This window comes from Anabrus simplex, chromosome 1 (assembly GCF_040414725.1).
Source record: "Anabrus simplex isolate iqAnaSimp1 chromosome 1, ASM4041472v1, whole genome shotgun sequence".
Classification (NCBI taxonomy): Eukaryota; Metazoa; Arthropoda; class Insecta; order Orthoptera; family Tettigoniidae; genus Anabrus; species Anabrus simplex.
Genome location: NC_090265.1, coordinates 4,964,119 through 4,990,505, shown reverse-complemented (window position 1 = coordinate 4,990,505; position 26,387 = coordinate 4,964,119). Strand labels below are relative to the sequence as shown.

At 39.7% G+C, this 26,387-nt stretch overlaps 1 protein-coding gene across 1 annotated transcript in view; it reads right to left on the bottom strand.

Annotated features, from left to right (window-relative positions):
* The window catches only part of LOC136877286 (zwei Ig domain protein zig-8), an 831,749-nt gene that overhangs the window by 603,847 nt on the left and 201,515 nt on the right, over nucleotides 1-26,387 (bottom strand). The window lies entirely within an intron of this gene.

Sequence of the window (26,387 nt, the reverse complement as noted above, 5' to 3'; positions counted from 1 at the left end):
CTTGTTTTTAAAACCTAATCTGGCTCTAGGCCACTAATGCAAGGGCTAATCCCATACTACAGAGGTGACTTTAGAAAAGAGCAATTTGTTTTACGTTAACGAAGAATAGGTTGAGAAAATAAGTTCACCTCAAAACAATGTGAGTGGGAGCTCGAGAGGGTTAGCACTCTCTATCCCAATATGCAGCTTTAAAAGAGAATAGATGAAAAGATTGGTTACATTTTAGGAAAAGGTTACATGGTGGAAACGCTTCGAACCCGCTCCGAGAGTTAAACTGCCGACCTAGCAAGAAAAGAAGTTATTAAGAGGCCATTACCTGGTGTTGAACAGCTGGAGAAGAAAGAGGCGCTTCCCGCCCCCTGCTATGTACTTTACACACAGAAAGATGGAACAGAAGTGGCCCGGAGACCCAAAAATCAGCAGTTTAAATACTCTCGCGGAAGGTTCTAGGCGTTAGGGGAATGAGAACACCCGCCCACAATCACTTTATTGGCTAGGGTACAGAAACATATCCAAGTTGGGGGAAGATACATCGGATTGGTCGGAAATTACTAAAAGAAATTCGGGATTGGATAAATCTAAAACAAGGGGAAAAAGAGGGGTGTACAGCCAACTTAAACAATAACAGAAAGAAATTTAACAAGAAACAAACTTTTGACACAAGAACTTCTCCAAAAAAAATAGTTCTTTCACTCCGCACTAGGGTGCACTATTGTTGATCATCAGTAGTGTCCTCTAGAAGAGAAAGTTCACACTTCTTACTACAAGCAAAACAAAAATACGTCGAAAATGACACAGTTCAAAAACTCCAAAATTTCCAGGTAGAGACATCTTCTGAGAAACTTGAAAATTAATACTGTCCATAAAGTTCAGACTTCCTCCAGCAGAGGAGTTTCAACAGGCGCACATTTGAAATTAGCGGTGTGGAGGTGTACCGCCCGGTACAAGAATAAAGCAAATCAATAAAAACAAACAGATAAATAAAATTATACCTTCATTTAAAAAATCTACCGTAAGGAAATTCAACTGGCAAAGCAATAACCTAATGCTTATTTTATTAATAACCCTACAAATAAATGTAAGGCGGCCTGGTCAATCATAAACGATGAAATTGGGAGGGCAAGGAGGGAGAATTCTGTGCCAATAGAACCGAATGTACTTAATGAATACGTCTTTATAAACAGTGCCAAGCATATGAATATCAGTAACACCTTGGGGGGACAATGAAACTGCATACAACAATCTAATAAAGAACAGTGTAACTTTTGAAAATAACAGACCCCCACCCCTTTAAATGACAACTTATAAACACTAAGAAAGTATGCAAAATAGTTTCAGAACTAAATTCAATCAATCAATCAATACTGATCTGCATTTAGGGCAGTCGCCCAGGGGGCAGATTCCCTAGCTGTTGTTTTTCTAGCCTTTTCCTAAATGATTTCAAAGAAATTGGAAATTTATTGAACATCCCCCTTGGTAAGTTATTCCAATCCCTAAATCCCCTTCATATAAATTAATATTTGCCCCAGTTTGCCCTCTTGAATTCCAACTTTATCTTCATATTGTGATCTTCCTACTTTTATAAACGCCACTCAAACTTATTCGTCTACTAATGTCATTCCACGCCATCTCTCCGCTGACAATTCAATTCTAACAAGCCCAAACTTTGCAACATTTTTGTAACGCTCCTCTTTTGTCGGGAATCACCCAGAACAAATCGAGCTGCTTTTATTTGGATTTTTGTCCAGTTCTTGAATCAGGTAATCCCGGTGAGGGTCCCATACACTGGAACCATACTCTAGTTGTGGTCTTACCAGAGACTTATATGCCCTCTCCTTTACATCCTTACTACAACCCCTAAACACCCTCATAACCATGTGCAGAGATCTGTGCCCTTTATTTACAATCCCATTTATGTGATTACCCAAATGAAGATATTTCGTTATATTAACACCTAGATTCTTACGATGATCCCCAAAAGGAACATTCACCCCATCAACGCAGTAATTAAAACTGAGAGGACTTTTCCTATTTGTGAAACTCACAACCTGACTTTTAACCCCGTTTATCAACATACCATTGCCTGCTGTCTATCTCACAACATTATCGAGGTCACGTTGCAGTTGCTCACAATCTTTCAACGTATTTATTACTCTATAGAGAATAACATCATCCGCAAAACGCCTTAACTCTGCTTCCACTCCTTTACTCATATCATTTACATATAAGAAAAAATAAAGGTCCGATAATACTGCCTTGAGGAATTCCCCTCTTAATTATTATAGGGTCAGATAAAGCTTCACCTTCTCTAATTCTCTGAGATCCATTTTCTAGAAATATAGCAATCCATTCAGTCACTCATTTGTCTAGTCCAATTGCACTCATTTTTGCCAGTAGTCTCCCATGATTCTAAAACAAATTATTTACATTATATGTTCATGTTTGTGGGTTACTGTAGTCACGTCCTAGTTCGTGAACCATGGGCAACGACTGAGTGGCCTAGTAAGTGGTCCTGAGAGTCGGGATACCAGTTGCTATGGAATGGGAGTGGGCATCTCGGACATATTCTGAGTCGTGGCCCTCCTTGTGCTCAGGCGGCCAGGACTATACAATTCACCGGTGGTCCATAACCCGTTAGAGGAGAGATCCTAACTTGGACTATGTGCAAGTAGGGCAGCATGCTGCTTCATGAATTTACCGAGCTCAGAAAACTTTAAGCAAGCCTCGGACCTATGGGAGTAATGGAGGAGTCCCACTCCCATTTGACAGGCGAGAGACTCCTTGGAAACAACTTGGCGAACGAAATAGCATTCGATGGGGAGCTATCAATATTAATGGGGCTTATGGAAGAAAGAAGGTAGAACTGGCTGAGTCAGCAAAGAGGATTCATCTGGATGTGCTAGGAGTAAGTGATATTCGGGTAAGGGGAGATAATGAGGAAGAGATAGGAGATTATAAGGTGTACTTGACGGGTGTTAGAAAGGGAAGGGCAGAGTCTGGGGTAGGGCTCTTTATCAGGAATACCATTGCACGCAACATAGTTTCTGTTAGGCACGTAAATGAGCGAATGATGTGGGTAGATTTATCAGTGGGAGGAATTAGGACAAGAATTGTGTCCGTGTATTCACCATGTGAGGGTGCAGATGTGGATGAAGTTGACAAGTTTTATGAAGCATTGAGTGAGATCGTGGTCAGGGTCAACAGCAAGGATAGAATAGTGCTAATGGGCGATTTCAATGCGAGAGTTGGGAATAGAACTGAAGGATACGAAGGGGTGATTGGTAAATGTGGGGAAGATATGGAAGCTAATGGGAATGGGAAGCGTTTGCTGGACTTCTGTGCTAGTATGGGTTTAGCTGTTACGAATACATTCTTCAAGCATAAGGCAATTCACTCCTACTCATGGGATGCTAGGGGTACCAGATCCATAATAGACTATATCTTAACAGGCTTTGAATTCAGGAAATCTGTTAGGAATGTAAGAGTTTTTCGGGGATTTTTCGATGATACAGACCACTATCTGATCTGTAGTGAACTAAGTATCTCTAGGCCTAGGGTAGAGAAAGTGAAATCTGTGTGCAAACGAATAAGGGTAGAAAATCTCCAGGACGAGGAAATTAGACAGAAGTACATGGATATGATTAGTGAGAAGTTTCGAACAGTAGACAGTAAGCAGGTTCAGGATATAGAAAGAGAATGGGTGGCATACAGGGATGCTGTAAGAGAAACAGCAAGGGAATGCCTAGGAACAACTGTGTGTAAAGATGGGAAAAGGCGAACATCTTGGTGGAATGATGAAGTGAGAGCAGCCTGTAAACGTAAAAAGAAGCCTTATCAGAAATGGCTCCAAACAAGGGCCGAGGCAGACAGGGATTGGTACGTAGATGAAAGAAACAGAGCGAAACAAATAGTTGTTGAATCCAAAAAGAAGTCATGGGAAGATTTTGGTAATAACCTGGAAAGGCTAGGTCAAGCAGCAGGGAAACCTTTCTGGACAGTAATAAAAAATCTTAGGAAGAGAGAGAAAAAGGAAATGAATAGTGTTTTGATTAATTCAGGGGAACTCATAATAGACACCAGGGAATCACTGGAGAGGTGGAGGGAATATTTTGAACATCTTCTCAGTGTAAAAGGAAATCATCATGGTGGTGTTGCAAACAGCCAAGCTCATGGGGTGATGTTGGTGAAATTATGCTTGAGGAAGTGGAAAGGATAGTAAATAAACTCCATTGTCATAAGGCAGCGGGAATAGATGAAATTATACCTGAAATGGTGAAGTATAGTGGGAAGGCAGGGATGAAATGGCTTCATAGAGTAGTAAAATTAGCTTGGAGTGTTGGTAAGGTACCTTCAGATTGGACAAAAGCAGTAATTGCACCTATCTATAAGCAAGGAAACAGGAAGGATTGCAACAACGATCGAGGTATCTCATTGATTAGTATACCAGGCAAAGTATTCACTGGCATCTTGGAAGGGAGGGTGCGATCAGTCGTTGAGAGGAAATTGGATGAAAACCAGTGTGGTTTCAGACCACAGAGAGGCTGTTAGTATCAGATTTTCAGTATGCGCCAGGTAATTGAAAAATGCTACGAGAGGAATAGGCAGTTGTGTTTATGTTCCGTAGATCTAGAGAAAGCGTATGACAGGGTACCGAGGGAAAAGATGTTCGCCATACTGGGGGACTATGGAATTAAAGGTAGATTATTAAAATCAATCAAAGGCATTTATGTAGACAATTGGGCTTCAGTGAGAATTGATGGTAGAATGAGTTCTTGGTTCAGGGTACTTACAGGAGTTAGACAAGGCTGTAATATTTCACCTTTGCTGTTCGTAGTTTACATGGATCATCTGCTGAAAAGTATAAAATGGCAGGGAGGGATTCAGTTGGGTGGAAATGTAGTTAGCAGTTTGGCCTATGCTGACGACTTGGTCTTAATGGCAGACTGTGCCGAAAGCCTACAGTCTAATATCTTGGAACTTGAAAATAGGTGCAATGAGTATGGTATGAAAATTAGCCTCTCGAAGACTAAATTGATGTCAGTAGGTAAGAAATTCAACAGAATTGAATGTCAGATTGGTGATACAAAGCTAGAACAGGTCGATAATTTCAAGTATTTAGGTTGTGTGTTCTCCCAGGATGGAAATATAGTAAGTGAGATTGAATCAAGGTGTAGTAAAGCTAATGCAGTGAGCTCGCAGTTGAGATCAGCAGTATTCTGTAAGAAGGAAGTCAGCTCCCAGACGATACTATCTTTACGTCGGTCTGTTTTCAGACCGACTTTGCTTTACGGGAGCGAAAGCTGGGTGGACTCAGGATATCTTATACATAAGTTAGAAGTAACAGACATGAAAGTAGCAAGAATGATTGCTGGTACAAACAGGTGGGAACAATGGCAGGAGGATACTCGGAATGAGGAGATAAAGGCTAATTTAGGAATGAACTCGATGGATGAAGCTGTACGCATAAACCGGCTTCGGTGGTGGGGTCATGTGAGGCGAATGGAGGAGGATAGGTTACCTAGGAGAATAATGGACTCTGTTATGGAGGGTAAGAGAAGTAGAGGTAGACCAAGACGACGGTGGTTAGACTCGGTTTCTAACGATTTAAAGATAAGAGGTATAGAACTAAATGGGGCCACAACACTAGTTGCAAATCGAGGATTGTGGCGACTTTTAGTAAATTCTCAGAGGCTTGCAGACTGAACGCTGAAAGGCATAACAGTCTATAATGATAATGTATGTATGTATACATTTTCTCTAACTCGCCTTATCAATTAGGTAATGGCTGAGGGGACTTTCCCAGACTCTCTAAAAGTTACAGTCACAATTCCTGTGCTTAGGAATCGAGATGTTATGTATCCAGGCAGTTATCGACCCATTTCAATTGTTCCAATCATATCTAAGATAATAGAACATTGTATAAAGGAATAGCTATCTGTATATTTTGAAAAGTATAATTTACTAAATGCCGCACAGTTTAATAATAATAATGCTATTTGTTTTACGTCCCACTAACTACTTTTACGGTCTTCGGAGACGCCGAGGTGCCGGAATTTAGTCCCGCAGGAGATCTTTTACGTGCCACTAAATCTACCGACACGAGGCTGTCGTATTTGAGCACCTTCAAATACCACCGGACTGAGCCAGGATCGACCCGCAAAGTTTGGGTTCAGAACAAATAAATCCACCATTAAATCCTTAGAAGCTGTTGTGACTGAAGTAATTCAAGGCTTTGAGTCTCACCATGTTGTAACCAAGGTTGAAGTTTACAAAACACAACTTTTATTGCTTCACTTTATGATATTTACACAAATAACTGAAATTTATTTTGAAGCAAAAAGTAATATTGAATCTTGAGAAAAGTTTGTCTTTATACAATATGTACAGGTTTACAGTCTTTATATACACTTCTATCTTGAAAAGATAGTCTTTGTGAATTGACACGTTGATAGTCGAGAACTATCTGGCACACTAACATGAATGTCTTTGAGAGTCCTTGTTTGTTGAAGTGCCTGAATTCCTAAAAAGCAAGTTCAATTGATTGAAGAAATTCCACCTAGCGAAACTAAGGGAGCTTGCGTAAATTAGGGAATGAAAATGGCTTGTAAAAGAATTACGGAACATAGGCAGTGGAAACAGGTAAGGGAGCGGTGACCAGAGGTGAAACCTCGTACTGCCAGAAATTCAGTCCACCTGGTCGAAGCACATTTTCAAGAGGAGTAGCCTCCGTGCTCGACGTAGGGTGTATTCTGGAGCTGGACACCGGGGCAAGTGGGCGAGTGAGCAGGCAGGGAGCTCCTATTTATAGTACACTCGATGGTCAGGCACGCGCACTGAGGGCTGCGCGTCGAAGCTAGCAGAATGATACACAGGCGCGCGTGCAGCTGGCTGGCGGAGCGAGAAGGGAGCGCCGGACATACAACACACCACATTACAAGTGCTACACTGTTAGACCTCAGCAAAGCTTTTGATTCAGTACCCCACAATATACTATTAAGTAAGCTTAGCTACTATGGCGTGAAAGATTTAGAGTTGTTATTAATTACATCCTACCTCAATGACAGGTATCAAATTTTACCGGTGGAAAGTCAAATATCTGGGGCTCTCAAAATAAAAACAGGGGTGGTTCAGGGTTCAGTTATAGGAACTTCCCTCTTCCTTGTGTATATAAATGATATTCTTAGTAATTTACCCCGTAGGTCAGTGCTCTATGCTGATGAAATTACCATCATAACAAGCAATAGTGACTTCAAATATGTTGAGGAGGAAAGGACAGAAATGCTACACAAATCATCCTCTTGGTTTCAGGCAAATAAACGTATCCTAAATAATAACAAGACAGAAGTGATCTACTTCCATTTAATTAATTCAGGTGTAGGTAATAATGATCAAAATTCTGTCAATTTATTGGGATTGTATCTGGATTGTAAATTGACCTGGAACACACACACGCAAAAGTTATGTACACAACTGGCTAAAGGGATATTTTTGCTCCGCAGACTTAAAATATCAGTTAGTAGTAGTTAGATGATGAGTGCATACTATGCCTTCTTTCATTCACACTTATCATATGGTATCACGTTATGGGGTAACTCAACAGGGGCTCAACATGTGTTCAAGAGGCAAAAGAAGGCAATGAGATGTATTAAAGGTAAGGCCACAAGGGAGTCATGTTCCAAGACCTTGCAATTAACACTCTTCCCTCATTAAACATTTTTCATAGTATACTAAAGAAAATCTCGTCGACCTAACAACTCGCAGCAATGTACACTCATATGGCACAAGATATAGGAACGTGGATTATTTTCGGAGGTGCGGTATTTGGAGGCAATAAACCTCTCGTGAACGATATGTGCTTAACCATAGAATGTAATGTACAGAATATATTACTCTTCCTAAAAATGGACCAAAATACGGTGGAAATTGTAAGTTGAGTAAGTGACAATGTTAAAACCAGCTAGGTATTTCCCCTCATCTGAGCGAACCTTCAGCTGTATGTTCCTCCAAGTGGTCTAAGTACAATAAAACCTTAAAGTGTTTCTTTATGTTGAATAAAAGAACTATGTATGTTAGTTGGTCCATTCAGTCGAGTGTTTCGGCATCAAACAAGTACTGAATAGAAAGGAAATCATTTCAGTTCAACTACGTTCTGCCATCTTGTACTTCTGTGAAACAGAAAATTGCAAATAATACAACAAAGTATCCTAATAATAGTCCAGGACGTTCAGAGAGAAAGCACAAGTTATCTGTTTCAGTCTCCCACAACAGGTTTAGAAGATCTTTGGCTCCGAGCATTATTATAGCGTAAGGTGTGTACATTCATTCATTGTTCCTGGATTGGAATAGAGGTACAAGTCATAAGAACAAGTTTTGAGATGAGCAAGAAGTTTCCCTCAGTAGTGAAATACAGAAATCATACGATTAATTAATGGAATAAGGAGCAATTTTTACTAAACGGGTCGATGGGAGTTCAGTTAATTAAACTATTACTTGAAAATAGCTCCCTCATTGTCCTTGTCGAAGCAATGACATTGATGTTTCGAGATGTGCCTCTATTGCTGAGATGTCTTAATAGATTATGCACCGGGCGAGTTGGCCGTGCGGTTAGGAGCGCGCAGCTGTGAGCTCGCATCCAGGAGATAGTGGGTTCGAACCCCAAGGTCGGCAGCCCTGAAGATGGTTGTCCGTGGTTTTCCATTTTCACGCCAGGCAAATGCTGGGAATGTACCTTAATTAAGGCCACGGCCGCTTCCTTCACATTCATAGGCCTTTCCTGTCCCATCGTCGCCATAAGACCTATCTGTGTCGGAGCGAGTTAAAAAAAATAGCAAAGAAAACAAAGATTATGGGAGCGTGTGGTTTATAATAATAACAAATAAATAAAAATTAAAAAGTAAGTATCTTTTGAAAAGGCGGACCTGCAACAAACAAGCACGATGTAAGTATCTCAGAAGAAATGGACTCGAAACAAGAGCCAATTAAATTAAATGCCAAAAGATGGAAACTACATAGAGCCTAACCCAAAATATCTATTACAAAGAATGTATTGCACCCATAAGACGAATAGCGAGATGCATAAATTAATTAAGTTATCAATTTCTACATGTGAACACTGCAAATGACAAATCGATGCAGATATTTCACAAGTTTGGAACAAAAAGACCTCACAGACAGGAGATACATCCCCTCGACTTGCTTAAAAGCACGTCCTAAGAAGACCCGAGCTAATAGCCCTCACCAATTAAGTTTATGATCCCGACAATGTGAAACTCTCAGCCGAACTTTTCCCAGGAGAAAGAGATGAGACACATGAAATTCTAGGTATAAGGCTCATTTCTAAAGATAATAGGCAACTTGATATATTTGGAGTGTACAGATCGGGAAAGGGTAGCACTGACGCGGATTCGGAATTATTTGATAGGATAGCCAGCTATGTGGGAAACGACATGGAAAGAAGTGTGATTGTAGAGGGAGATCTGAATTTGCCAGATGTCAATTGGGAAGGAAATGCGAACGACAGAAAGCATGACCAACAAATGGCAAATAAGTTAATATGGGAAGGACAGCTGATTCAGAAAGTGATGGAACCAACCGGAGGGAAAAATATCCTGGATGTGGTGCTGATAAAACCAGATGAGCTCTATAGGGAAACTGAAGTAATAGATGGTATTAGTGATCATGAAGCTGTTTTTGTGGTAGTTAAAAATAAATGTGATAGAAAGGAAGGTCTTAAAAGTAGGACTGTTAGGCAGTACCATATGGCTCATAAAGCAGGCATGAGGCAGTTTCTAAAAAGTAACTATGATCGGTAGAAAACGGTAAATAAAAATGTAAACAGACTCTGGGATGGGTTTAAAGAAATTGTTGAGGAATGCCAAAACAGGTTAGTACCTTAAAGGTTGGTAAGGAATGGTAAAGACCCACCTTATTATAATAGAGAAATAAAGAGACTAAGAAGGAGGTGCAGACTGGAAAGAAATAGAGTTAGAAATGGCTGTGGAAGTAAGGAGAAATTGAAGGAACTTACTAGAAAATTGAATCTAGCAAAGAAGGCAGCTAAGGATAACATGATGGCAAGCATAATTGACAGTCATACAAATTTTAGTGAAAAATGGAAAGGTATGTATAGGTATTTTAAGGCAGAAACAGGTTCCAAGAAGGACATTCCAGGAATAATTAATGAACAAGGGGAGTGTGTATGTGAAGATCTTCAAAAGGCAGAAGTATTCAGTCAGCAGTATGTAAAGATTGTTGATTTCAAGGATAATGTCGAGACAGAGGAGGAGACTAAGGCCAAAGAAGTAATAAAATTTACATATGATAACAATGATATTTACAATAAGTTACAAAAGTTGAAAACTAGAAAAGCGGCTTGAATTGATCAGATTTCTGGGGATATACTAAAGACAATGGGTTGGGATATAGTACCATGTCTGAAGTACTTATTTGATTATTGTTTGGTCGGAGGAGCTATACCAGATGAATGGAGAGTTGCTATTGTAGCCCATGTGTATAAAGGAAAGGGTGATAGACATAAAGCTGAAAATTACAGGCCAGTAAGTTTGACATGCATTCTATGTAAGCTTTGGGAAGGCATTCTTTCTGATTATATTAGACATGTTTGTGAAATTAATAACTGGTTCGATAGAAGGCAATTCGGTTTTAGGAAAGATTATTCCACTGAACCTCAACTTGCAGGATTCCAGCAAGATATATCAGATATCTTGGATTCTGGATGTCAAATGGACTGTATCGCGATTGACCTGTCTAAAGCATTTGATAGGGTGGATCATGGGAGACTACTGGCAAAAATGAGTGCAATTGGACTAGACAAAAGAGTAACTGAATGGGTTGCTATATTTCTAGAAAATAGATCTCAGAGAGTTAGAGTAGGTGAAGTTATGTCTGACCCTGTAATAGTTGAGAGGGGAGTTCCTCAGGGCAGTGTTATCGGACCTTTATGTTTTCTTATATGTATAAATGATATGAGTAAAGGAGTGGAATCGGAGGTAAGGCTTTTTGCGGATGATGTTATTCTATATAGAGTGATAAATACGTTACAAGATTGTGAGCAACTGCAACGTGACCTCGAAAATGTTGTGAGATGGACAGCAGGCAATGGTATGTTGATAAACGGGGTTAAAAGTCAGGTTGTGAGTTTCACAAATAGGAAAAGTCCTCTCAGTTTTAATTACTGCGTTGATGGGGTGAAAGTTCCTTTTGGGGATCATTGTAAGTATCTAGGTGTTAATATAAGGAAAGATCTTCATTTTGGGTAATCACATAAATGGGATTGTAAATAAAGGGTACCGATCTCTGCACATGGTTATGAGGGTGTTTATGGGTTGTAGTAAGGATGTAAAGGAGAGGGCATATAAATCTCTGGTAAGACCCCAACTAGAGTATGGTTCCAGTGTATGGGACCCTCACCAGGATTACCTGATTCAAGAACTGGAAAAAATCCAAAGAAAAGCAGCTCGATTTGTTCTGAGTGATTTCCGACAAAAGAGTAGCGTTACAAAAATATTGCAATGTCTGGGTTGGGAAGAATTGAGAGAAAGAAGAAGAGCTGCTCGACTAAGTGGTATGTTCCGAGCTGTCAGCGGAGAGATGGCGTGGAATGACATTAGTAGACGAATAAGTTTGAATGGCGTTTATAAAAGTAGGAAAGATCACAATATGAAGATAAAGTTGGAATTCAAGAGGACAAACTGGGACAAATATTCGTTTATAGGAAGGGGAGTTAGGGATTGGAATAACTTACCAAGGGAGATGTTCAATAAATTTCCAATTTCTTTGAAATCATTTCGAAAAGGCTAGGAAAGCAACAGATAGGGAATCTGCCACCTGGGCGACTGCCGTAAATGCAGATCAGTATTGATCAGTATTGATTGATTGATTGAACGTTGGAATTTGCCACACCTGAATCAGAGACGCAGACAGCCCATGTGAAAATGGTTTAGTCCTTTTTCAAGTACGTCAGTACAGCTGTAGGCAGATCAGAAAATCACAAAATTTGACCGCCCTGCCATAGCCGAAATATTATTTAGTCATTTGTGATTTGGAGAAGTGGAGTAAAAGGAAAGTAACGTGCTCTAGTGTTGGACTATATTTTAAGGAATTGTATGTGCGGTTATGTGAAAAGTTATTTTATAATTAATGAATTATCGGCATTTACGTCGTAAGTTTATGAAGAATGGTTTCACCCACAAGACTGAGTCTCATGGCGGGAAGGCGCCAGTATTCGTCAGTAAAATTCGTCAGTGAAATAATCCCAGTGACGCTTAGCAATCTGTGGAGAAATGGACGATCATTTCTTATATTCTAGTGGAACGTTAAAACCACGCCTATTTTTGAAGTCATTAGAGTTTATTCAGTGATTAATTAACCTACGGACACTTGGAAAATTGACATGGTTGTGATATCACTACGCCATACGCCTACCCAAGAGTCACTCCGGAGAAGTGGTTTCCAAAATTTACAAAACCAACGGTGGAGTCCTACCGAATATCCAGTCTTAGTTTCAATTTCAGAGACTCCTGTCAAGCTTCAGACGAGATCTCGACGGGCCGCGGAAAGTGAAGTTTTCAAGTGTACTTAAACCCGCCGTTATATGTTCAGTCGCCGCGAGTATTTCGGTGAGTTAAATTGTGATATGGATCTTTGAGAACTATTAAGATGCTACGAGGTAGTGTAGAATATGAACTGTTGGGACACCTAGAATGGTCACAATATCGCAGAATTTCCAGTTTTATTTCTCACCAATAGACATTATACTGCTAATTACCTAGATGAACTTTACTGTCTTCCAGGGTGATAGCGGTCAGAACATTTGTATTCCCATCAAATAATAAGCTCAGATGCAGATTTCGTAGTGGGAGTTGCAAATTTAAATATATCGCAACTAGTGAAAATTATCTCGGAACTCAGGAAATTCACAAACTCAGAAGGACAAATTAAGCATGGGGTTTTGTGATCAGCAATGTAGCCGAGAAGATCGACGTTTCATTAAAAACAATGGTAGCTGTGACAATGCAGTCGGTTGACCAGTTTGTACAAATTCAAGGGCAGAGGCACCTGGCAGCCCACTGCACTACTGTGTGTAACCAGCATCATGATAGGCTCTTAGCAGTTGTAAACGTTTTACGAGTACGTTGGGGGTCTTTACAGTATCTTATATCTACATAGGGTAACAGAGGCTTGTTGTGAACTTTGAGGCTATACGCAGACAGTTGATGTGTAGGGACTTGTTTTGATGTAATACGTGCTTCAGCAGTAGCGTTTCTAGGTACAAATTTAACTTGTTTCGATAGCGATGAAGCGTTGAAATTTCCTTCTTCTTTACCTTGCATCTCTTCTTGAGATGTTTGCACTGCGACAGAACGTGTAGTAGGCTTAGGAAATGAAGTAAAATCATTAAGCTGTAATGGCAATGAAACATTAAGATATTCTTCTTCTACTACTTTCCCTTTACTACTGTTTTGATCAACATCATTATCCTTATTATCATAATCATGATCTTGCCTCTCTTTGTCTTGAAGTTGGTGCTTAGTAACAGAACTTGTAGCAGGACTAGACAACAAGGGAGAATCAAACATCTCTCGCAGAGGTGTACTTTTTAAACATAAATACGTGTTCGCTTGAATATGGTTGAGCTCTTTGTATTTTGTTGCCGACGAAGCTACATTACACTCGGCTTCATGACGTTGAGCATTGTATGCGTTCTTGAACTCTCTTCTACAATGATTGCATTGAAAAATTGTCCTACATGATATCTCATGACGTCTCTTGTAATAGCTTCGGGAAAATGCTTTTCCACACTCTTCGCACATATACCTAGAAATAGGTTTTTCCATGACGGACTTTTATCTTCTGCTAACAGATTCTTCTTTAAATCTACTTGACATTTGTTACTCTCTAATTCGATGATGCGAACAGCTTAGCGATTAACAGTAAACTAACACCAAAGCGTATAACCAAGGTAACAACAGTAAGATTTAAGCCCATCAAGATGGCAAAAGTGAGGTTAGCAATGTTCTGTTGTTTGATTTTAAATTCCGCACTATAACATGCATAAGGTGGCAGCCTTGAGGTTTACCGCCGTCAAGATAGCAGCAGTGAGGTTAGCGACGCTCTATTGTCCTTTAAAGTGAGGTTAGGGTCCGTCAAGATGACCGCTGCCAAAAAAGCATGTGGCTTTGTTTACTAAACAACAGCACGTGGCTGTGACGTCACGGTCACGTGGTATGCTGCGTCAGCATGCAATGTTCAATGTCTATACCTACGTAGTTAACACTCTGCTATGTTCACAAGATTTTTTACACATAACTATTCTTTATGCTTTAAGTTCGTGTACATAGGTTATGTTAAGGTAGCAGCAGATACAAGTGATAGTCACACGCTCTAGTAGAAGATGCATGCATTATTAAAGGTAGTGTGTACACGCTTTTAAAACTCGCTATTCTTACCGCTGCCATGTTCACAAGATTTTTTACACATAACTATTCTTTATGCTTTAAGTTCGTGTACATAGGTTATGTTAAGATAGCAGAAGATACAAGCGATGGTCACACGCTCTAGTAGAAAATGCAAGCATTATCAAAAGGTGATGTGTACACGCTTTTAAACCTCGCTATTCTTACCGCTGCCATGTTCACAAGAATTTTAAACATCGCTATTCCTTGTACTTTAAGTTCATGCACATAGGCTATGCTAAGATAGCAGCACAAATACATGCCAACTTTGTACACTGTAGTGGAATAAGTTTAGTACTGCGTGCATCATGGATACATGATGTGTACACGCATTTAAACATGGCTATACTTAATGCTGCTGCTTTGTTTACAAGATTTTTAGACATTGCTATTCTTTATGCTTTAAGTTCGTGCACATGGGTTAGGTATACACAAAAGCGATTGCTACATGCTCTAGCGGAAGAAGCCTAGTACGATAGTCGATGCATGTAAAATCGATAGGTTATGCTAAGATAGCAGCACTCTTACACGATTTTAGCACAATCTAGTGGAAAAAGTTTAGTATGATATTCGCTCCATGCAAAATCATTAGGTAATATGTACACGCTTTAAAACATGGCTATTCTTTGTACTTTAAATTCGTGCGTATTATTTATGCTGAGATAGCAGCACAATCTAGCAGAAGAAGTTTAGTACGAGAGTCAATGCATGCATCATTGATAGGTGATGTGTATACGCTTTGAAACATGACTATTCTTCGTACTTTAAATTCATGCGTACAGAGCTAAGGATTGATTACGTGACCTTGACGTCACAGCCACGTGCTCTTGTTTAGTAAACAAAGCCACATGCTTTTTTGTTAGCTGCCGTCTTGACGGACCCTAACCTCACTTTAAAGGACAATAGAGCGTCGCTAACCTCACTGCTGCTATCTTGACGGCGGTAAACCTCAAGGCTGCCACCTTATGCATGTTATAGTGCGGAATTTAAAATCAAACAACAGAACATTGCTAACCTCACTTTTGCCATCTTGATGGGCTTAAATCTTACTGTTGCTACCTTGGTTATACGCTTTTGTGTTAGTTTACTGTTAATCGCTAAGCTGTTCGCATCATCGAATTAGAGAGTAACAAATGTCAAGTAGATTTAAAGAAGAATCTGTTAGCAGAAGATAAAAGTCCGTCATGGAAAAACCTATTTCTAGGTATATTTGCGAAGAGTGTGGAAAAGCATTTTCCCGAAGCTATCACAAGAGACGTCATGAGATATCATGTAGGACAATTTTTCAATACAATCATTGTAGAAGAGAGTTCAAGAACGCATACAACGCTCAACGTCATGAAGCCGCGTGTAATGTAGCTTCATCGGGAACAAAATACAAAGAGCTCAACCATATTCAACCGAACACTGACTTATGTTTAAAAAGTACACATCTGCGAGAGATTTTTAATTCTCCCTTGTTGTCTAGGCCTGCTGAAAGTTCTGTTACTAAGCACAAACTTCAAGATAAAGAGAGGCAAGATCATGATTATGATAATAAGGATAATGATGTTGATCAAAACAGTAGTAAAGGGAAAGTAGAAGAAGAAGAAAATCTTAATGTTTCATTGCCATTACAGCTTGATGATTTTACTTCATTTCCTAAGCCTACTACACGTTCTGTCGCAGTGCAAACATCTCAAGAAGAGGTGCAAGGTAAAGAAGAAGGAAATTTCAACGCTTCATCGCTATCGAAACAAGTTAAGTTTGTACTTAGAAACGCTACTGCTGAAGCACGTATTACATCAAAACAAGTCCCTACACATCAACTGTCTGCATATAGACTCAAAGTTCGCAACAAGCCTCTGTTACCCTATGTAGATATAAGATACTGTAAAGACACCAAAGTACTCGTAAAACGTTTACAACTGCTAAGAGCCTATCATGATGCTGGTTACACACAGTACAAAGAAGATATTTTTGACATAGAGCATGAATTACGTCGTGTAGGTATTATTAAGTAAGCGCTCACCCTCACCTAAGTCATCCATCTGTAGTATATAGTTGATCGAGTAGCTATATTCGTATAGATTATTCCCCAACATTCTCCCTTCCTTAGGGTATTAACTCCGCGTCTAGTTGTAGAGCCGGTCTCAAGCCCAGATAACGAGAGGAGAGGCACCCTAGGCATTTAGCCCATTAGCCCTTTAGCACTTTAGCCCTTTTGCCCATTAGTCCTTTAGCCCTTTAGCCTATTAGCCCTGCAAAGAATGTGCGGTAATCTAATCTTCTTAGAACAAAGGTATCCCCTGACATCTTCTAAACACATGTTGTATCGAGTACAGTGTTCTATTTTAGTCTTGATCACTTATTTAATGTTCTAAACACTTCAATCAATGTTCCGATCACATGATAAAGTTAACGGCATAGAGTGCTGTGTTCGATTCTAGTCTTGTTATGTTTCTTTTGTGATTTGCAAGTCTAAACATGCATAATGACGTCATCACTGCAGCACGTGCTTACTCTAGCTATCCCGGTGCAGGTTTAAACTTGTTCGATAGAGCTATGCCTTGTCATAAGGGGAGGCCTTAACAGCTTATGTATAGCCGCTATTGTTTAAGGATAGCTGCTGATAAGCAAAAGCACATAGAATTTTTCAAATTACCCTCCACCATATTTCAAAGGTATGAGGTTTAGTGCTGTAAGGATACCTGCACGATTCAAAGCTAGCTTTCTTCATCAGAGCAGCCACCATCTTGTGTGAGCACCTCTAGGCCGTATCATAAGGAGCTGTGTATAGTGACCGTCTTGTCGCTGCTACCTTGCGCAAGCACCCCTAGGGAGTCTCATAAGAGCAGCAGCCATCTACTGCAAGCGCTCTTAAGCTGTGTTATATGAAGCTATGTATAGCCGCCATCTTGTAGAATTAGATAGCTGCCAATGCAAAGGGCCTAAGTACGAATCGAACCGTCGATCTCATCATTAGACTGTTTTTCTTATGCTATCATGTTCCTGATACTGCCAACCTAGGTATTAGGTAGTCAAAGTTTGTCCGTTTTCTCTACGATGCACCGTTTTCTAGACATTTAGCGTTTTGCATTTAGGCCCAAAATTTAATGAATCGAACCTGCACGGCACGTTATACTCTCTACCATAGCTAGACCTGATCATGTTACAAAGACTTGCTTCAATACAAGCTAAAACAGATCGAATGCCAAAGGGCCTAAGTACGAACCGAACCGTTGATCTCATCATTAGACTATGTTTTTCTTATACTATCATGTTTCTCATACTGCGGACCGAGGTATTGTGCAGGGAAAGTTTCTCCGTTTTGCTCTACGATGCACCGTTTTCGAGATATTTAACATTTTGCATTTAAGACCCAAATTGAATGAATCGAAATAGCATGACGTTAGCCTCTAAGCTAGCTTTCTTCATAAGAGCAGCAGCCATCTTGCGCAAGCACCCTTAAGGCGTCTAATAAGGAGTCGTGTATAGCCGCCATCTTGGGTCCGCCATCTTGCGCAAGCATCCATATGGCGTCTCTAGCCATCTTGTGCAAGGACCCTTAAGCCGCTTCATAAGAGCAACCGCCATCTTGCGCAAGCATCCCTAGGGATTCTTCTCAGGAGCCTTGTATGACCCTCATCTCGAGCAAGCATCCCAAGGGCGTCTCATAAGAACCTATGTATAGCGGGCATCTTGCATAAGCACCTTTAAGGAGTCATGTATAGCCACCATCTTGTGCAATTAGCGGCGAGAGATGGCTGCTGTAGAATTTTTCTTTTTAAATTATCCGCCACCATATTTCAAACGTATGTACCTAAAGAGTGTAGTACTGAGGTTTGTGATGTAAGATTTCAGATGACAGCTGACAAAAAGCACGTGAGTCTTGTTTACTAAACAAGAGCACGTGGAATTTTTCAATTTGCCGCCACCACATTTCAAAGGTATCTAGCTAAAGATGGCAGCACGGTGCTCTCTTGATTAAAGATGGCGGATGACAGCTAACAGAACTTTTCAAATTGCCCGCTACTACATGTGATAAAGATGGCAGCACGGTGCTCTTTGGATTAAAGATGGCGGATGACAGCTGACGAAATTGCCCGCATGATAGCAGCGCTGTGCTCTATTGATTAAACATAGTGGATGACAGGTGTCAAAAAAGCACGTGGCTTTGTTTCCAAACAAGGGCACATAGAATTTTTCAAATTGCCACCACCACATTTCAAGGGTATCTAGCTAAAGAGTGCAGCACTGAGGTTTGTAATGCAAGGTGGCGGATGACAGCTGTCAGAAAAAAGCACGTGAGTTTGTTTCCAAACAAGAGCACGTGGAATTTGCCACCGCCACAAAGAGGGCAGCACGGTGCTCTCTTGATTAAAGATGGCTGCTGTCACGTAGAATTGCCTGCCACACATTTCAAAGGTATCTAGCTAAAGAGGGCAGCACGGTGCTCTCTGGATTAAAGGTGGCTGCTGTCAAAAAACATTTTTCAAATTATCCGCCACCACGTTTCAAAGGTAAGTAGCTAAAGTGGGCAGCACTGTGCTCTATAGATTAAAGATGGCGGATGACAGCTGTCAAAAAAGCACGTTGATTTGTTTACCGATTCAAATCTCGCGCTAGTGAGGTTAAGTTGGTAGCACTAAGGTTTAGGCCCGTTAAGATGGCAGCACTGCGGATGACAGGTGACGAATTTGCAGCTATTGTGATAAAGAGGACAGCACGGTGCTCTGTGTTTTAAAGATGGTGGATGACAGCTGTCAGAAAGCACGTGGATTTGTTTACCGATTCAAATCTGGCGCTAGTGAGGTTAAGTTGGTAGCATTAATGTTTAGAACCGTCAAGATGTAGTACTGAGGTTAGCGATGCGTTGTTGTCTGTCAAAAGGCACGTGGCTGTCAAAAAGCACGTGGCTTTGTTTACAAATTCAAATCTCGCGCTTGTGAGGTTAAGTTGGTACCACTAAGGTTTAGGCCCGTTAAGATGGCAGCAGTGAGGTTAGCGATGCGTTGTTGTCGATGACAGCTGTCAAAAAGCACGTGGCTATGTTTGCAAATTCAAATCTCGCGCCAAAATTCAAATTTCCCGCCAGAATGCAAATTCCCGCCAGAATTCTAATTTCCCGCCAAAATTCAAATTTTCCGTCAAAATTGAGGCGGCAGAACCATCCGATTATACTACTAGTGAAGATGGATGGATGGATGGATGGATGGATGGATGGATGGATGGATGGATGGATGGATGGATGGATGGATGGATGGATGGATGGATGGATGGATGATGTTTTCTGCTTTCTCGGATACTACCTATCTTGTGTGACGATTCTATTTTATTGTTTGTTTTCCCCTTACTATCATGAAATTTGGAGCTCGCATTTGAGCTATTTAATTTTAAAAATTCAGTTTTAATTGCTCCCGGTGTGTTGAGTCGTTGTAATAATTCTATCTGGACTGCCGGTAATTCTTCCTGTTGGATAGAACTCCGTGGTTATAGTAGTAATATTTTAAAGTATAATTATAAGCAAATAATTATTTTAATTATCCTATTTCCTCTAGTGTAATGAGGTCTCCCAAATATTAATTAATATTATGACTAGTTCATTTTCTTTTGCGTTGTTCGACCACGATTTTTCTTGTTAACTTTTCCTTGGTATTATTAACTATACTTAATTTTTGACTGTTTCTTTAAATTTTCCTGCGTTGACGCTTTCCCTGTTACTATTTCAAATTATTTTATTTACTAAATAAATCGTATTTATTTTAGTTTCAAAAGAATATGTTGTTCTTCTTTTAAATAGTTGGCAATTTGATACCAGGTACCTTTTTATTTTCCACGGGTTTTGATGAGACACTCTTCCATCAGTTCAGGTAAGTCTCTTTCTGTTTGTTGTGGTGATATTTGAGGGTGTCTGTCTACGCTGCCTGTTGAGCCTTTTGAACTAGCTCACTTGTGTACCGGCTAGTTGGTTTTCATTTATTTCCTGCCGTTATCGTTGTGGTTGTGTGTTTATCTACGTAACGGGACAAGTGTTGTGTAATTTGAACACCATGTCCAAGATGGATTAATTCAAATCCAAAGCGGGGACTGAGAGGATGCAGCCCACGTTCAGCACAAGGTAAAGATCATGTTGTATTTATACCTAATGTAATTAAAATGACGTGAATAACGCGTGGTCCGATTAGGTTAATATTCCATAGTTTTTTTAAAAATATGCAATTTCTCGTACCTGATATTGAGAAGAATCGTGTTTAAATCAGTTTTGTAGGCATGACGTATGATCGAGATCGGAGCAATCAGATTCAACGATCGGAATGTGAATGTCCCGGACTCGTCAGACAATCGTAATAATAACTGAGAAGTAGTAAAATCAATTTTATATCGTTAAATGACATAAGTCTTCATGTTTGTGATTAATCAGATATTTACTTGACTTTGGATTAATTCAAAGTCCAGGATTTGAAGGATTTGAATGCGTGATTGTTGGTGCATAGTAAAATTTGATAATAAGGTCATTGGCAGGCAATCAAGGTTCTAAGTTCAGGTTTAAGTAAGGAATCATTGCTGACCGGCTCAGGTTTGACATGTTGAAATGTGTGGTGATTTATGGAATATGAATGAAGTATGGAAATATTGAAAACAAGTGTGAAATAACATCCCTGATAGTAACAATTATGAGGTAAAAGAATAGAGTCTTGAGGACCATGTCGCGTATATCAAATGAATGTCGTATTGTGCTTATGAGAACAACAGAATGTACTTGTGAGATTATTTAGCTCATGTGTAATAGAGCGATGTTACGTTGATAAAATGAGGGAATAATGGAAAATGATAAAAATTTGCTCAAGAGTTGTGAGTTTAAGTCTACGGTAAAATAGATATGATAATAATGGACGGAGAATGTTGAATACGCAAAATATTAGCAGGGATGATGAGATATTCGGAGATATTTCAAATATGGAGCCAAGTTGAAACATGAAATCCGAGCTGAGCTAGCAATGGATTTTGGACTTATGTCGTGATTATTGTGGAAATGTTTTATTTTCTAGTTTAAAGTTTTGGAGTATCAGCCATAGATAAATGTATTATTTAATGTGATTGCCACCAATATCACCTCAGCTTCTCTAAAAGCTGGTAATAAATGTACAACGGTATGGATGTGATTAATCGTGTACTTAGTTTTTGATGGCCAACGGCCGTAGCCGTGTTGAAACACCGGATCCGTGAGATCTCCGAAGTTAAGCAACATTGGGCGTGGTCAGGAGTTGGATGGGTTGCCACGCGCTGTTGGTGGGGGGTAAGGGAATGGAGGAGCGGAAAGGAACTGGCTACCCTACCGCACGTAAACTCCTGCTCAGGAACACCTTTGCGGAGGTTCGGACCTGCCTTCGGGCAGAGAAACCCTTACCTTACCTAGTTTTTGATGTAGGCGAGGATTATGTTTATTGGATAATTATTGATCTTCCTTTTATTTTTTAATCATAGTTACATTGGAGTACGCGGATGTCAGATTATTTCATTAAAATTCATTGTAAGCGTAGCTTGACTTACTAGTATTTCGACTTTTTCTTCTGATGTGCACTATGTGGACAGTGCTGTGTATATTTTGTAAGTATAAGTGTTAGGTTAGTAGGACCACCTGGTATTCACAGTCAATAGATTACAGCAAGTTCTTTACGCTTACATAAAGGCACCGAAAATTAAATGAGGCAATCACCACTACAAATTTAGGTAAATTAACGTTAAATTCTGCAAATAAACCGACCTTTGGTTGACTGTAATGGAAAATTAATGCCGCAAGTTGAACTAACAAGGTGGAATCTGCCACCATCAACAACGACATGTATCACAACTGGTTTGAGGGTAACAAGCGGCAATGGAACTATGTTAAAAGGCGAGTTCATTTGGCTCATCTAAAGACTGAGATATTTAGCCTATTATTTTGTAATATTTTTGTTCAGGGCCAATCACAGGAATTAAATTTAGGTTGTATCATGGTTCAACAATTAATTTCTATCCTTTATTTCCATTTAAATGTAACACAGCCTTTGTGGTTCCCTGTCAGCCTCTTGGAGGTAATTATGTGTCAAAGTTTATAATTTTGGCTCCATGAATTAACCTGGTACTTATTTTTTGGTGTAGGCTGAGTGAACCTCAGGGTCATGTGCATCTCCGGAAATGGAAATTTCGTTTGTTAAATTCAACGACTTCCTGACTGGGAATCGAACCCACGTCCTTCCGGGTAACCGAAAACGGCTTTACCGCCTCGGGCCCACAGTATAACAACTCTAGTGAACAATTCGTTGGTATGACATGCCCACGTATGAATCATATAAGTATTATGGCTCTCAATTAGTGCTTTGAAAACACTTTCCTATAAATCATGAAAAACTTTCTATGTAAGCCTGTTTAGAACGTCGATAGCTGGGATCAGTTTCTCACAGATAGACTCGACATGATTATTCCACGTCAGTGATTCGTCAGTGTTTAGCCTTCGAAATTAGCACCCTTTATTCTGGGTACTGATTACCCAAAAAATAATTACTTTTAGAGTTACAAAATAAAATATAATTAATGTTTGTCAGATTAATTGTTAATCGTTTTTCGCAGAACAACATTTCGATAAAATTTGCATCAATCTGCATATTTTGTTCAAGTTCTTGGATATTAACAGCGGTATAGCACATATTTATGTCATCGGAGGAAAGTGGTAATATACCACTAAGACGTTAGTTAAAAATATTGTTAATCAAAGTAAAAAAAAGTAACGGTCCGAACACTGAGCCTTACTGAGATAGTTCGGCAATTATTTTTGGTATTCCTACAATTCGCAAACTGTTCCTATCTGTAAGATAGTCCATAAACTAATCTAGCGCTGCACCCCTTATGCCAGCTGCTACCGATTTATTGATTAAAATAACACAATCAATTGTGTCAAATCTATTTTTATGTATATCGATATGCCCAATGCTAACTGATCCTGTACTGGGAGGTACATCTCAATCCCGCACATTTAAAAGAAGCGCCTTAAGGAACTCTATTTATCAAACAAAACGTCAAACAGCTACTGCATGAAGTTGGGACATTGACCAGAAGAGGTCGCCATTGAATTATTGAGTAATGTGTTATTATGAAGTTACCTAAACTGACTGGATTTATTTGTTTTGTTTTGGTTTACGTCAAGAAGTTTGAACTTTTCTCCATAGATGTCATCACAAGAAACTCTGCACTCTGGTGCAAGGAAGAAGAATTAGTGATTTAAAGCAGTTTTGTGTTTATAGGTTTTCACAACTAAACTAACTTTCATTTTCAGTATTTTTATATTTCAATGTTTGCAACACTTCATTCTAATTCTGCCAGGTTTTGAATCTGGGCAATCACAAATTTACTGTAATTATTTTTCAGCCAATAATAGGCTTCTTGTACCTTTTAATTCGGCCAATAAAATGAGAGGGTGTGTCCGGATTAGGCTAGAAACTTCTCGACCCATCCCCTCGGGTATATAAACTGCGGCTTTTTCAAGTTACCTTGTTTTATTGATCATCGTCTTACTGAGTGTGTGTGTGTTAAGACAGGAGGCGGGGCGCCTCATTCTTCGCCTGGCAGTACACCAGCCCATGTAATGTTCACCAGTTTTCTCTCTCTGTAGGTATCTCCGTCAACTTATCCGAGGGGAAGTTCCTAAACTTTAACTATGTAATCATCTTATTTCTGAAATGTAATATCCTTCCTTTCTAATATAAACTTCATAAAAGCCTTTAACTGTAAATCGGGGATAGAGAGTGCGTTTCCCTCTCGAGTTCCCCTTCAGTTTATCTTGGGGTGACTACGATTTTGTAACTGTTTCTCTTTTCTGTAAAGCATTAAATTAACCTTCATTCTAGTCACCTCAGTAGCTTGGGATTAGCCTCTGTATCATCGGGCCGCGAGCCCAATTAGGGTTTTATACTTAATTTTCTAGGAGCGCAAGTGTACGCCTCCATACATTTTGTGTTGGGGCCAGTAATTGAACCTGTTCTTCTTTCCACGAAGGCCCAGTAGTTTGGGTAATAGGTACCCCTGTGTAAAAATTGTAAATGGTAGGTTGGGTCTAGAGAGGCCAGGGATTTGTAAGATTGTTTGGTAATGTTGCCTTGAGTAGGCTGTAAGAAATTGGGAGCCAGTCTCCTTGGTTGAATTTGGAGAGATTGGAAACTCTTTCTGATTTTTGTGTAATATTGAGTGGGGCCTTTGGAAGGCCGTATTTCCAACCTTTGGAGCAAAGTGCTCTTGAATTGGGAGATTCTCTCCTCTTCCAACTAAACGCATCAATTGCGATGCAGTAAACTTGTAAATTTGGAGCTGGAACCTCAGCACTTGCAATTTCCAAACTGCTATTTGTACCTGTAATCTTGTTATTTCACTCAGTGAAAAGTTTGTTAAGTTTGTGATTTGAAAAGAAATATAACCTTTACTTAAAGTTTTAAGTTAATCTTTGATATAGTAGATAGACCCATTCAGCCCGCACCTTCTTTCACCTATCTGCGATCCACAAAAACCCGGTAATAGATCTAAGTCAAAAGCTTATTGTAATATAATGATAATACCTTCGACAGCACCGTTAAGTGCTTGAATTTTGTTAAAACTCGTATTCATTAAGATAAAAGAAATTATTATTAATTATCTAGAAATTTCAAATAATCTGTCATTAATTATATGATCCAATATTGTATTACAATTTGCTTTACGTCGCACTGGCACAGGTACGTTTTATTGCGACGATATTTTAGGAAAGGGCTAGGAGTGGGAAGGAAGCGGCCGTAGTCGACCATGTGCCTGGTGTGAAAATGGGAAACCACGGAAAATAATCTTCATGGCTGCCGATAGTAGGGTTCGAACCCACTATCTCCCGAATGCAAGTTGTTAGCTACGTAATTAAGCGACTTGCTCTCTTGTATGAAATTTCATTTTTTATATACTATATTTTAATTTGCAGCTCAAGTGGATGTCAAACTTTAAAGAATTATAGTTTTCAGTGCAGAACCATTGTAATTGTATTTTTTAAATACTTTCAGAATAATATTATAATCTAAAATTTATATTTTATTTATTGAAATATAAATTTTTAATTCATGTCAGTTTTTTTTCCAAATTCTTGTTTTTCTCCCAATAATATTTTTGGATTTAACACCACTTCTGCCCTGCACGCCTCATATAAGAAAGGTGTTCTTTAAGGGACTTATCAGTGAAAAGGCTAAAAGCAACGTGAGACATGACGTAACTCTAACTATCACATCACAATACAAGGCGCTATCACCCCCTTGGGGTTGTGGGGAGAAGGGTATATCCACGGTATCCCCTCTTCGTCTGAAAGGGAGACGAACGGCTCTCAAGTGAGGAGGGTAGGTAGGTGACCATGGTTCCCCTAAGTGAGTCCGACATTGCTGCCAATTACTTGTGCCAGGCTCCTCAATTTCATCTCTCGTATCCGACTTCCCTTGTTCAACACTTCCTCTGCTCCGACTCAGACGGTATTGGGCTTTCACTCTTTCCATGACCCCTTTCTTCCTTCCTTTCGACGGTACTTTCATTTATCGAAGTTCTCTCTGATAATTGTTAATAGAGGTTACCGGGATTCTTGGCTGAATGGTCAGTCTCCTGTTCAGATCAACCAGGGTTCGATTCCCGGCTGGGCCAGTGATTTCCTTTCTAATAGTTAATTCCCTTGGCTCGGAGACTGGGTATTTTTGCTGTTCCCAACATTCTCCAACTCATACATCTCCTATACCAAAATAACTTGTAGTTCCTCGTACATAGCAGATGCCGCCTATAAACCCAGACCGAGCGTACGGTGTTAGTACTCTACACTATGGGAGGCGCGCTTGTAGCAGAAGCAGCCCGCACGTGTTCCATCTGGCAAGCATCAGTCGCCAGTCTGAATCTCACCTGTTA